A 12,724-nucleotide genomic window follows, 5' to 3' on the forward strand; every position below is an offset into this window, starting at 1 on the left:
CTTAAATATGAAATAGAAAATAGAAAGATTAGTACTGTTTCTTGTCCATTTCCATCATGTAGTTATTGGTTTATGATTAACAGTGCTGTAAAAAAGAGGTCCTGAAGAACCCTTGTTCTTGCTTTAACCTGAAAATACAGAAAAACTACCCTGGGAGGTACCCAGCAGTAGTTTAGTGGAGTTCCATTCTCTATAACATTCACTCAAGTAAGCAGAGGAATCGGTATTGTCTTACATAGTTTACTTAAATATGAAATAGAAAATAGAAAGATTAGTACTGTTTCTTGTCCATTTCCATCATGTAGTTATTGGTTTATGATTAACAGTGCTGTAAAAAAGAGGTCCTGAAGAACCCTTGTTCTTGCTTTAACCTGAAAATACAGAAAAACTACCCTGGGAGGTACCCAGCAGTAGTTTAGTGGAGTTCCATTCTCTATAACATTCACTCAAGTAAGCAAAGGAATCGGTATTGTCTTACATAGTTTACTTAAATATGAGTATTCAAAAGTGGGATTTAAATCCACGCCTTCACGAGAGACTGCTCGGTCATCCTATCCTACACAAATAAGAAAACTTTCAAGATTGGATGCCAAGCCAGTCATCTGAAGAGTCTAATATTTTGGGGCGTGTTTTGGCATAGTGGGTTTTTTCACTAGCGCTGTCGGAATGACATTGCAGTGTGTTTAATAAAAATTGTATTGTCAGAAGTGGGATTTGAACCCACGCCTCCAGGGGAGACTGCGACCTGAACGCAGCGCCTTAGACCGCTCGGCCATCCTGACTTATTGAAAAGCCAAGCCTTTCAGATATGGAAGAAAAAACCGTCATGTTAAGGGTCCAGTTTTTGGGAATTTAAAATAGAAAGATTAGAACTGTTTCTTGTCCATTTCCATCATGTAGTTATTGGTTTATGATTAACAGTGCTGTAACAAAGAGGTCCTGAAGAACCCTTGTTCTTGCTTTAACCTGAAAATACAGAAAAACTACCCTGGGAGGTACCCAGCAGTAGTTTAGTGGAGTTCCATTCTCTATAACATTCACTCAAGTAAGCAGAGGAATCTGTATTGTCTTACATAGTTACTTAAATATGAAATAGAAAATAGAAAGATTAGTACTGTTTCTTGTCCATTTCCATCATGTAGTTATTGGTTTATGATTAACAGTGCTGTAAAAAAGAGGTCCTGAAGAACCCTTGTTCTTGCTTTAACCTGAAAATACAGAAAAACTACCCTGGGAGGTACCCAGCAGTAGTTTAGTGGAGTTCCATTCTCTATAACATTCACTCAAGTAAGCAAAGGAATCGGTATTGTCTTACATAGTTTACTTAAATATGAGTATTCAAAAGTGGGATTTAAATCCACGCCTTCACGAGAGACTGCTCGGTCATCCTATCCTACACAAATAAGAAAACTTTCAAGATTGGATGCCAAGCCAGTCATCTGAAGAGTCTAATATTTTGGGGCGTGTTTTGGCATAGTGGGTTTTTTCACTAGCGCTGTCGGAATGACATTGCAGTGTGTTTAATAAAAGTTGTATTGTCAGAAGTGGGATGTGAACCCACGCCTCCAGGGGAGACTGCGACCTGAACACAGCGCCTTAGACCGCTCGGCCATCCTGACTTATAGAAAAGCCAAGCCTTTCAGATATGGAAGAAAAAACCGTCATGTTAAGGGTCCAGTTTTTGGTAATTTAAAATAGAAAGATTAGAACTGTTTCTTGTCCATTTCCATCATGTAGTTATTGGTTTATGATTAACAGTGCTGTAACAAAGAGGTCCTGAAGAACCCTTGTTCTTGCTTTAACCTGAAAATACAGAAAAACTACCCTGGGAGGTACCCAGCAGTAGTTTAGTGGAGTTCCATTCTCTATAACATTCACTCAAGTAAGCAGAGGAATCTGTATTGTCTTACATAGTTACTTAAATATGAAATAGAAAATAGAAAGATTAGTACTGTTTCTTGTCCATTTCCATCATGTAGTTATTGGTTTATGATTAACAGTGCTGTAAAAAAGAGGTCCTGAAGAACCCTTGTTCTTGCTTTAACCTGAAAATACAGAAAAACTACCCTGGGAGGTACCCAGCAGTAGTTTAGTGGAGTTCCATTCTCTATAACATTCACTCAAGTAAGCAGAGGAATCGGTATTGTCTTACATAGTTTACTTAAATATGAGTATTCAAAAGTGGGATTTAAATCCACGCCTTCACGAGAGACTGCTCGGTCATCCTATCCTACACAAATAAGAAAACTTTCAAGATTGGATGCCAAGCCAGTCATCTGAAGAGTCTAATATTTTGGGGCGTGTTTTGGCATAGTGGGTTTTTTCACTAGCGCTGTCGGAATGACATTGCAGTGTGTTTAATAAAAATTGTATTGTCAGAAGTGGGATTTGAACCCACGCCTCCAGGGGAGACTGCGACCTGAACGCAGCGCCTTAGACCGCTCGGCCATCCTGACTTATAGAAAAGCCAAGCCTTTCAGATATGGAAGAAAAAACCGTCATGTTAAGGGTCCAGTTTTTGGGAATTTAAAATAGAAAGATTAGAACTGTTTCTTGTCCATTTCCATCATGTAGTTATTGGTTTATGATTAACAGTGCTGTAACAAAGAGGTCCTGAAGAACCCTTGTTCTTGCTTTAACCTGAAAATACAGAAAAACTACCCTGGGAGGTACCCAGCAGTAGTTTAGTGGAGTTCCATTCTCTATAACATTCACTCAAGTAAGCAGAGGAATCTGTATTGTCTTACATAGTTACTTAAATATGAAATAGAAAATAGAAAGATTAGTACTGTTTCTTGTCCATTTCCATCATGTAGTTATTGGTTTATGATTAACAGTGCTGTAAAAAAGAGGTCCTGAAGAACCCTTGTTCTTGCTTTAACCTGAAAATACAGAAAAACTACCCTGGGAGGTACCCAGCAGTAGTTTAGTGGAGTTCCATTCTCTATAACATTCACTCAAGTAAGCAAAGGAATCGGTATTGTCTTACATAGTTTACTTAAATATGAGTATTCAAAAGTGGGATTTAAATCCACGCCTTCACGAGAGACTGCTCGGTCATCCTATCCTACACAAATAAGAAAACTTTCAAGATTGGATGCCAAGCCAGTCATCTGAAGAGTCTAATATTTTGGGGCGTGTTTTGGCATAGTGGGTTTTTTCACTAGCGCTGTCGGAATGACATTGCAGTGTGTTTAATAAAAATTTTATTGTCAGAAGTGGGATTTGAACCCACGCCTCCAGGGGAGACTGCGACCTGAACGCAGCGCCTTAGACCGCTCGGCCATCCTGACTTATAGAAAAGCCAAGCCTTTCAGATATGGAAGAAAAAACCGTCATGTTAAGGGTCCAGTTTTTGGGAATTTAAAATAGAAAGATTAGAACTGTTTCTTGTCCATTTCCATCATGTAGTTATTGGTTTATGATTAACAGTGCTGTAACAAAGAGGTCCTGAAGAACCCTTGTTCTTGCTTTAACCTGAAAATACAGAAAAACTACCCTGGGAGGTACCCAGCAGTAGTTTAGTGGAGTTCCATTCTCTATAACATTCACTCAAGTAAGCAGAGGAATCTGTATTGTCTTACATAGTTACTTAAATATGAAATAGAAAATAGAAAGATTAGTACTGTTTCTTGTCCATTTCCATCATGTAGTTATTGGTTTATGATTAACAGTGCTGTAAAAAAGAGGTCCTGAAGAACCCTTGTTCTTGCTTTAACCTGAAAATACAGAAAAACTACCCTGGGAGGTACCCAGCAGTAGTTTAGTGGAGTTCCATTCTCTATAACATTCACTCAAGTAAGCAAAGGAATCGGTATTGTCTTACATAGTTTACTTAAATATGAGTATTCAAAAGTGGGATTTAAATCCACGCCTTCACGAGAGACTGCTCGGTCATCCTATCCTACACAAATAAGAAAACTTTCAAGATTGGATGCCAAGCCAGTCATCTGAAGAGTCTAATATTTTGGGGCGTGTTTTGGCATAGTGGGTTTTTTCACTAGCGCTGTCGGAATGACATTGCAGTGTGTTTAATAAAAGTTGTATTGTCAGAAGTGGGATGTGAACCCACGCCTCCAGGGGAGACTGCGACCTGAACACAGCGCCTTAGACCGCTCGGCCATCCTGACTTATAGAAAAGCCAAGCCTTTCAGATATGGAAGAAAAAACCGTCATGTTAAGGGTCCAGTTTTTGGTAATTTAAAATAGAAAGATTAGAACTGTTTCTTGTCCATTTCCATCATGTAGTTATTGGTTTATGATTAACAGTGCTGTAACAAAGAGGTCCTGAAGAACCCTTGTTCTTGCTTTAACCTGAAAATACAGAAAAACTACCCTGGGAGGTACCCAGCAGTAGTTTAGTGGAGTTCCATTCTCTATAACATTCACTCAAGTAAGCAGAGGAATCTGTATTGTCTTACATAGTTACTTAAATATGAAATAGAAAATAGAAAGATTAGTACTGTTTCTTGTCCATTTCCATCATGTAGTTATTGGTTTATGATTAACAGTGCTGTAAAAAAGAGGTCCTGAAGAACCCTTGTTCTTGCTTTAACCTGAAAATACAGAAAAACTACCCTGGGAGGTACCCAGCAGTAGTTTAGTGGAGTTCCATTCTCTATAACATTCACTCAAGTAAGCAGAGGAATCGGTATTGTCTTACATAGTTTACTTAAATATGAGTATTCAAAAGTGGGATTTAAATCCACGCCTTCACGAGAGACTGCTCGGTCATCCTATCCTACACAAATAAGAAAACTTTCAAGATTGGATGCCAAGCCAGTCATCTGAAGAGTCTAATATTTTGGGGCGTGTTTTGGCATAGTGGGTTTTTTCACTAGCGCTGTCGGAATGACATTGCAGTGTGTTTAATAAAAATTTTATTGTCAGAAGTGGGATTTGAACCCACACCTCCAGGGGAGACTGCGACCTGAACGCAGCGCCTTAGACCGCTCGGCCATCCTGACTTATAGAAAAGCCAAGCCTTTCAGATATGGAAGAAAAAACCGTCATGTTAAGGGTCCAGTTTTTGGGAATTTAAAATAGAAAGATTAGAACTGTTTCTTGTCCATTTCCATCATGTAGTTATTGGTTTATGATTAACAGTGCTGTAACAAAGAGGTCCTGAAGAACCCTTGTTCTTGCTTTAACCTGAAAATACAGAAAAACTACCCTGGGAGGTACCCAGCAGTAGTTTAGTGGAGTTCCATTCTCTATAACATTCACTCAAGTAAGCAGAGGAATCTGTATTGTCTTACATAGTTACTTAAATATGAAATAGAAAATAGAAAGATTAGTACTGTTTCTTGTCCATTTCCATCATGTAGTTATTGGTTTATGATTAACAGTGCTGTAAAAAAGAGGTCCTGAAGAACCCTTGTTCTTGCTTTAACCTGAAAATACAGAAAAACTACCCTGGGAGGTACCCAGCAGTAGTTTAGTGGAGTTCCATTCTCTATAACATTCACTCAAGTAAGCAAAGGAATCGGTATTGTCTTACATAGTTTACTTAAATATGAGTATTCAAAAGTGGGATTTAAATCCACGCCTTCACGAGAGACTGCTCGGTCATCCTATCCTACACAAATAAGAAAACTTTCAAGATTGGATGCCAAGCCAGTCATCTGAAGAGTCTAATATTTTGGGGCGTGTTTTGGCATAGTGGGTTTTTTCACTAGCGCTGTCGGAATGACATTGCAGTGTGTTTAATAAAAGTTGTATTGTCAGAAGTGGGATGTGAACCCACGCCTCCAGGGGAGACTGCGACCTGAACACAGCGCCTTAGACCGCTCGGCCATCCTGACTTATAGAAAAGCCAAGCCTTTCAGATATGGAAGAAAAAACCGTCATGTTAAGGGTCCAGTTTTTGGTAATTTAAAATAGAAAGATTAGAACTGTTTCTTGTCCATTTCCATCATGTAGTTATTGGTTTATGATTAACAGTGCTGTAACAAAGAGGTCCTGAAGAACCCTTGTTCTTGCTTTAACCTGAAAATACAGAAAAACTACCCTGGGAGGTACCCAGCAGTAGTTTAGTGGAGTTCCATTCTCTATAACATTCACTCAAGTAAGCAGAGGAATCTGTATTGTCTTACATAGTTACTTAAATATGAAATAGAAAATAGAAAGATTAGTACTGTTTCTTGTCCATTTCCATCATGTAGTTATTGGTTTATGATTAACAGTGCTGTAAAAAAGAGGTCCTGAAGAACCCTTGTTCTTGCTTTAACCTGAAAATACAGAAAAACTACCCTGGGAGGTACCCAGCAGTAGTTTAGTGGAGTTCCATTCTCTATAACATTCACTCAAGTAAGCAGAGGAATCGGTATTGTCTTACATAGTTTACTTAAATATGAGTATTCAAAAGTGGGATTTAAATCCACGCCTTCACGAGAGACTGCTCGGTCATCCTATCCTACACAAATAAGAAAACTTTCAAGATTGGATGCCAAGCCAGTCATCTGAAGAGTCTAATATTTTGGGGCGTGTTTTGGCATAGTGGGTTTTTTCACTAGCGCTGTCGGAATGACATTGCAGTGTGTTTAATAAAAATTGTATTGTCAGAAGTGGGATTTGAACCCACGCCTCCAGGGGAGACTGCGACCTGAACGCAGCGCCTTAGACCGCTCGGCCATCCTGACTTATAGAAAAGCCAAGCCTTTCAGATATGGAAGAAAAAACCGTCATGTTAAGGGTCCAGTTTTTGGGAATTTAAAATAGAAAGATTAGAACTGTTTCTTGTCCATTTCCATCATGTAGTTATTGGTTTATGATTAACAGTGCTGTAACAAAGAGGTCCTGAAGAACCCTTGTTCTTGCTTTAACCTGAAAATACAGAAAAACTACCCTGGGAGGTACCCAGCAGTAGTTTAGTGGAGTTCCATTCTCTATAACATTCACTCAAGTAAGCAGAGGAATCGGTATTGTCTTACATAGTTTACTTAAATATGAAATAGAAAATAGAAAGATTAGTACTGTTTCTTGTCCATTTCCATCATGTAGTTATTGGTTTATGATTAACAGTGCTGTAAAAAAGAGGTCCTGAAGAACCCTTGTTCTTGCTTTAACCTGAAAATACAGAAAAACTACCCTGGGAGGTACCCAGCAGTAGTTTAGTGGAGTTCCATTCTCTATAACATTCACTCAAGTAAGCAAAGGAATCGGTATTGTCTTACATAGTTTACTTAAATATGAGTATTCAAAAGTGGGATTTAAATCCACGCCTTCACGAGAGACTGCTCGGTCATCCTATCCTACACAAATAAGAAAACTTTCAAGATTGGATGCCAAGCCAGTCATCTGAAGAGTCTAATATTTTGGGGCGTGTTTTGGCATAGTGGGTTTTTTCACTAGCGCTGTCGGAATGACATTGCAGTGTGTTTAATAAAAGTTGTATTGTCAGAAGTGGGATGTGAACCCACGCCTCCAGGGGCGACTGCGACATGAACACAGCGCCTTAGACCGCTCGGCCATCCTGACTTATAGAAAAGCCAAGCCTTTCAGATATGGAAGAAAAAACCGTCATGTTAAGGGTCCAGTTTTTGGTAATTTAAAATAGAAAGATTAGAACTGTTTCTTGTCCATTTCCATCATGTAGTTATTGGTTTATGATTAACAGTGCTGTAACAAAGAGGTCCTGAAGAACCCTTGTTCTTGCTTTAACCTGAAAATACAGAAAAACTACCCTGGGAGGTACCCAGCAGTAGTTTAGTGGAGTTCCATTCTCTATAACATTCACTCAAGTAAGCAGAGGAATCTGTATTGTCTTACATAGTTACTTAAATATGAAATAGAAAATAGAAAGATTAGTACTGTTTCTTGTCCATTTCCATCATGTAGTTATTGGTTTATGATTAACAGTGCTGTAAAAAAGAGGTCCTGAAGAACCCTTGTTCTTGCTTTAACCTGAAAATACAGAAAAACTACCCTGGGAGGTACCCAGCAGTAGTTTAGTGGAGTTCCATTCTCTATAACATTCACTCAAGTAAGCAGAGGAATCGGTATTGTCTTACATAGTTTACTTAAATATGAGTATTCAAAAGTGGGATTTAAATCCACGCCTTCACGAGAGACTGCTCGGTCATCCTATCCTACACAAATAAGAAAACTTTCAAGATTGGATGCCAAGCCAGTCATCTGAAGAGTCTAATATTTTGGGGCGTGTTTTGGCATAGTGGGTTTTTTCACTAGCGCTGTCGGAATGACATTGCAGTGTGTTTAATAAAAATTGTATTGTCAGAAGTGGGATTTGAACCCACGCCTCCAGGGGAGACTGCGACCTGAACGCAGCGCCTTAGACCGCTCGGCCATCCTGACTTATAGAAAAGCCAAGCCTTTCAGATATGGAAGAAAAAACCGTCATGTTAAGGGTCCAGTTTTTGGGAATTTAAAATAGAAAGATTAGAACTGTTTCTTGTCCATTTCCATCATGTAGTTATTGGTTTATGATTAACAGTGCTGTAACAAAGAGGTCCTGAAGAACCCTTGTTCTTGCTTTAACCTGAAAATACAGAAAAACTACCCTGGGAGGTACCCAGCAGTAGTTTAGTGGAGTTCCATTCTCTATAACATTCACTCAAGTAAGCAGAGGAATCGGTATTGTCTTACATAGTTTACTTAAATATGAAATAGAAAATAGAAAGATTAGTACTGTTTCTTGTCCATTTCCATCATGTAGTTATTGGTTTATGATTAACAGTGCTGTAAAAAAGAGGTCCTGAAGAACCCTTGTTCTTGCTTTAACCTGAAAATACAGAAAAACTACCCTGGGAGGTACCCAGCAGTAGTTTAGTGGAGTTCCATTCTCTATAACATTCACTCAAGTAAGCAAAGGAATCGGTATTGTCTTACATAGTTTACTTAAATATGAGTATTCAAAAGTGGGATTTAAATCCACGCCTTCACGAGAGACTGCTCGGTCATCCTATCCTACACAAATAAGAAAACTTTCAAGATTGGATGCCAAGCCAGTCATCTGAAGAGTCTAATATTTTGGGGCGTGTTTTGGCATAGTGGGTTTTTTCACTAGCGCTGTCGGAATGACATTGCAGTGTGTTTAATAAAAGTTGTATTGTCAGAAGTGGGATGTGAACCCACGCCTCCAAGGGAGACTGCGACCTGAACGCAGCGCCTTAGACCGCTCGGCCATCCTGACTTATAGAAAAGCCAAGCCTTTCAGATATGGAAGAAAAAACCGTCATGTTAAGGGTCCAGTTTTTGGGAATTTAAAATAGAAAGATTAGAACTGTTTCTTGTCCATTTCCATCATGTAGTTATTGGTTTATGATTAACAGTGCTGTAACAAAGAGGTCCTGAAGAACCCTTGTTCTTGCTTTAACCTGAAAATACAGAAAAACTACCCTGGGAGGTACCCAGCAGTAGTTTAGTGGAGTTCCATTCTCTATAACATTCACTCAAGTAAGCAGAGGAATCTGTATTGTCTTACATAGTTACTTAAATATGAAATAGAAAATAGAAAGATTAGTACTGTTTCTTGTCCATTTCCATCATGTAGTTATTGGTTTATGATTAACAGTGCTGTAAAAAAGAGGTCCTGAAGAACCCTTGTTCTTGCTTTAACCTGAAAATACAGAAAAACTACCCTGGGAGGTACCCAGCAGTAGTTTAGTGGAGTTCCATTCTCTATAACATTCACTCAAGTAAGCAGAGGAATCTGTATTGTCTTACATAGTTTACTTAAATATGAGTATTCAAAAGTGGGATTTAAATCCACGCCTTCACGAGAGACTGCTCGGTCATCCTATCCTACACAAATAAGAAAACTTTCAAGATTGGATGCCAAGCCAGTCATCTGAAGAGTCTAATATTTTGGGGCGTGTTTTGGCATAGTGGGTTTTTTCACTAGCGCTGTCGGAATGACATTGCAGTGTGTTTAATAAAAATTGTATTGTCAGAAGTGGGATTTGAACCCACGCCTCCAGGGGAGACTACGACCTGAACGCAGCGCCTTAGACCGCTCGGCCATCCTGACTTATAGAAAAGCCAAGCCTTTCAGATATGGAAGAAAAAACCGTCATGTTAAGGGTCCAGTTTTTGGGAATTTAAAATAGAAAGATTAGAACTGTTTCTTGTCCATTTCCATCATGTAGTTATTGGTTTATGATTAACAGTGCTGTAACAAAGAGGTCCTGAAGAACCCTTGTTCTTGCTTTAACCTGAAAATACAGAAAAACTACCCTGGGAGGTACCCAGCAGTAGTTTAGTGGAGTTCCATTCTCTATAACATTCACTCAAGTAAGCAGAGGAATCGGTATTGTCTTACATAGTTTACTTAAATATGAAATAGAAAATAGAAAGATTAGTACTGTTTCTTGTCCATTTCCATCATGTAGTTATTGGTTTATGATTAACAGTGCTGTAAAAAAGAGGTCCTGAAGAACCCTTGTTCTTGCTTTAACCTGAAAATACAGAAAAACTACCCTGGGAGGTACCCAGCAGTAGTTTAGTGGAGTTCCATTCTCTATAACATTCACTCAAGTAAGCAAAGGAATCGGTATTGTCTTACATAGTTTACTTAAATATGAGTATTCAAAAGTGGGATTTAAATCCACGCCTTCACGAGAGACTGCTCGGTCATCCTATCCTACACAAATAAGAAAACTTTCAAGATTGGATGCCAAGCCAGTCATCTGAAGAGTCTAATATTTTGGGGCGTGTTTTGGCATAGTGGGTTTTTTCACTAGCGCTGTCGGAATGACATTGCAGTGTGTTTAATAAAAGTTGTATTGTCAGAAGTGGGATTTGAACCCACGCCTCCAGGGGAGACTGCGACCTGAACGCAGCGGCTTAGACCGCTCGGCCATCCTGACTTATAGAAAAGCCAAGCCTTTCAGATATGGAAGAAAAAACCATTAGTGGAGTTCCATTCTCTATAACATTCACTCAAGTAAGCAGAGGAATCTGTATTGTCTTACATAGTTACTTAAATATGAAATAGAAAATAGAAAGATTAGTACTGTTTCTTGTCCATTTCCATCATGTAGTTATTGGTTTATGATTAACAGTGCTGTAAAAAAGAGGTCCTGAAGAACCCTTGTTCTTGCTTTAACCTGAAAATACAGAAAAACTACCCTGGGAGGTACCCAGCAGTAGTTTAGTGGAGTTCCATTCTCTATAACATTCACTCAAGTAAGCAGAGGAATCGGTATTGTCTTACATAGTTTACTTAAATATGAGTATTCAAAAGTGGGATTTAAATCCACGCCTTCACGAGAGACTGCTCGGTCATCCTATCCTACACAAATAAGAAAACTTTCAAGATTGGATGCCAAGCCAGTCATCTGAAGAGTCTAACATTTTGGGGCGTGTTTTGGCATAGTGGGTTTTTTCACTAGCGCTGTCGGAATGACATTGCAGTGTGTTTATGAAAAGTTGTATTGTCAGAAGTGGGATGTGAACCCACGCCTCCAGGAGAGACTGCGACCTGAACGCAGCGCCTTAGACCGCTCGGCCATCCTGACTTATAGAAAAGCCAAGCCTTTCAGATATGGAAGAAAAAACCGTCATGTTAAGGGTCCAGTTTTTGGGGATTTAAAATAGAAAGATTAGAACTGTTTCTTGTCCATTTCCATCATGTAGTTATTGGTTTATGATTAACAGTGCTGTAACAAAGAGGTCCTGAAGAACCCTTGTTCTTGCTTTAACCTGAAAATACAGAAAAACTACCCTGGGAGGTACCCAGCAGTAGTTTAGTGGAGTTCCATTCTCTATAACATTCACTCAAGTAAGCAGAGGAATCTGTATTGTCTTACATAGTTACTTAAATATGAAATAGAAAATAGAAAGATTAGTACTGTTTCTTGTCCATTTCCATCATGTAGTTATTGGTTTATGATTAACAGTGCTGTAAAAAAGAGGTCCTGAAGAACCCTTGTTCTTGCTTTAACCTGAAAATACAGAAAAACTACCCTGGGAGGTACCCAGCAGTAGTTTAGTGGAGTTCCATTCTCTATAACATTCACTCAAGTAAGCAGAGGAATCGGTATTGTCTTACATAGTTTACTTAAATATGAGTATTCAAAAGTGGGATTTAAATCCACGCCTTCACGAGAGACTGCTCGGTCATCCTATCCTACACAAATAAGAAAACTTTCAAGATTGGATGCCAAGCCAGTCATCTGAAGAGTCTAATATTTTGGGGCGTGTTTTGGCATAGTGGGTTTTTTCACTAGCGCTGTCGGAATGACATTGCAGTGTGTTTAATAAAAATCGTATTGTCAGAAGTGGGATTTGAACCCACGCCTCCAGGGGAGACTGCGACCTGAACGCAGCGCCTTAGACCGCTCGGCCATCCTGACTTATAGAAAAGCCAAGCCTTTCAGATATGGAAGAAAAAACCGTCATGTTAAGGGTCCAGTTTTTGGGAATTTAAAATAGAAAGATTAGAACTGTTTCTTGTCCATTTCCATCATGTAGTTATTGGTTTATGATTAACAGTGCTGTAACAAAGAGGTCCTGAAGAACCCTTGTTCTTGCTTTAACCTGAAAATACAGAAAAACTACCCTGGGAGGTACCCAGCAGTAGTTTAGTGGAGTTCCATTCTCTATAACATTCACTCAAGTAAGCAGAGGAATCTGTATTGTCTTACATAGTTACTTAAATATGAAATAGAAAATAGAAAGATTAGTACTGTTTCTTGTCCATTTCCATCATGTAGTTATTGGTTTATGATTAACAGTGCTGTAAAAAAGAGGTCCTGAAGAA

General features: G+C 38.9%; 8 non-coding genes across 8 annotated transcripts; all 8 read right to left on the reverse strand.

The window, feature by feature from the left end:
* Positions 1–699: 699 nt before the first annotated feature.
* On the reverse strand, positions 700–782 carry TRNAL-CAG (transfer RNA leucine (anticodon CAG)). Its single transcript has one exon. It is a non-coding gene; the product is annotated as a tRNA-Leu (tRNA).
* A 1,591-nt stretch (positions 783–2,373) lies between these two features.
* Positions 2,374–2,456, reverse strand: TRNAL-CAG (transfer RNA leucine (anticodon CAG)). Its single transcript has one exon. It is a non-coding gene; the product is annotated as a tRNA-Leu (tRNA).
* A 754-nt stretch (positions 2,457–3,210) lies between these two features.
* Positions 3,211–3,293, reverse strand: TRNAL-CAG (transfer RNA leucine (anticodon CAG)). The gene has a single exon. It is a non-coding gene; the product is annotated as a tRNA-Leu (tRNA).
* A 1,591-nt stretch (positions 3,294–4,884) lies between these two features.
* TRNAL-CAG (transfer RNA leucine (anticodon CAG)) lies at positions 4,885–4,967 on the reverse strand. The gene has a single exon. It is a non-coding gene; the product is annotated as a tRNA-Leu (tRNA).
* A 1,591-nt stretch (positions 4,968–6,558) lies between these two features.
* TRNAL-CAG (transfer RNA leucine (anticodon CAG)) lies at positions 6,559–6,641 on the reverse strand. The gene has a single exon. It is a non-coding gene; the product is annotated as a tRNA-Leu (tRNA).
* Positions 6,642–8,233: 1,592 nt separating this feature from the next.
* TRNAL-CAG (transfer RNA leucine (anticodon CAG)) lies at positions 8,234–8,316 on the reverse strand. Its single transcript has one exon. It is a non-coding gene; the product is annotated as a tRNA-Leu (tRNA).
* Positions 8,317–9,908: 1,592 nt separating this feature from the next.
* Positions 9,909–9,991, reverse strand: TRNAL-CAG (transfer RNA leucine (anticodon CAG)). Its single transcript has one exon. It is a non-coding gene; the product is annotated as a tRNA-Leu (tRNA).
* A 2,243-nt stretch (positions 9,992–12,234) lies between these two features.
* TRNAL-CAG (transfer RNA leucine (anticodon CAG)) lies at positions 12,235–12,317 on the reverse strand. The gene has a single exon. It is a non-coding gene; the product is annotated as a tRNA-Leu (tRNA).
* Between the last annotated feature and the right edge of the window lie 407 nt (positions 12,318–12,724).

The sequence above is a fragment of the Rhinoderma darwinii genome, chromosome 3, assembly GCF_050947455.1.
Source record: "Rhinoderma darwinii isolate aRhiDar2 chromosome 3, aRhiDar2.hap1, whole genome shotgun sequence".
In the NCBI taxonomy this organism is placed as follows: Eukaryota; Metazoa; Chordata; class Amphibia; order Anura; family Rhinodermatidae; genus Rhinoderma; species Rhinoderma darwinii.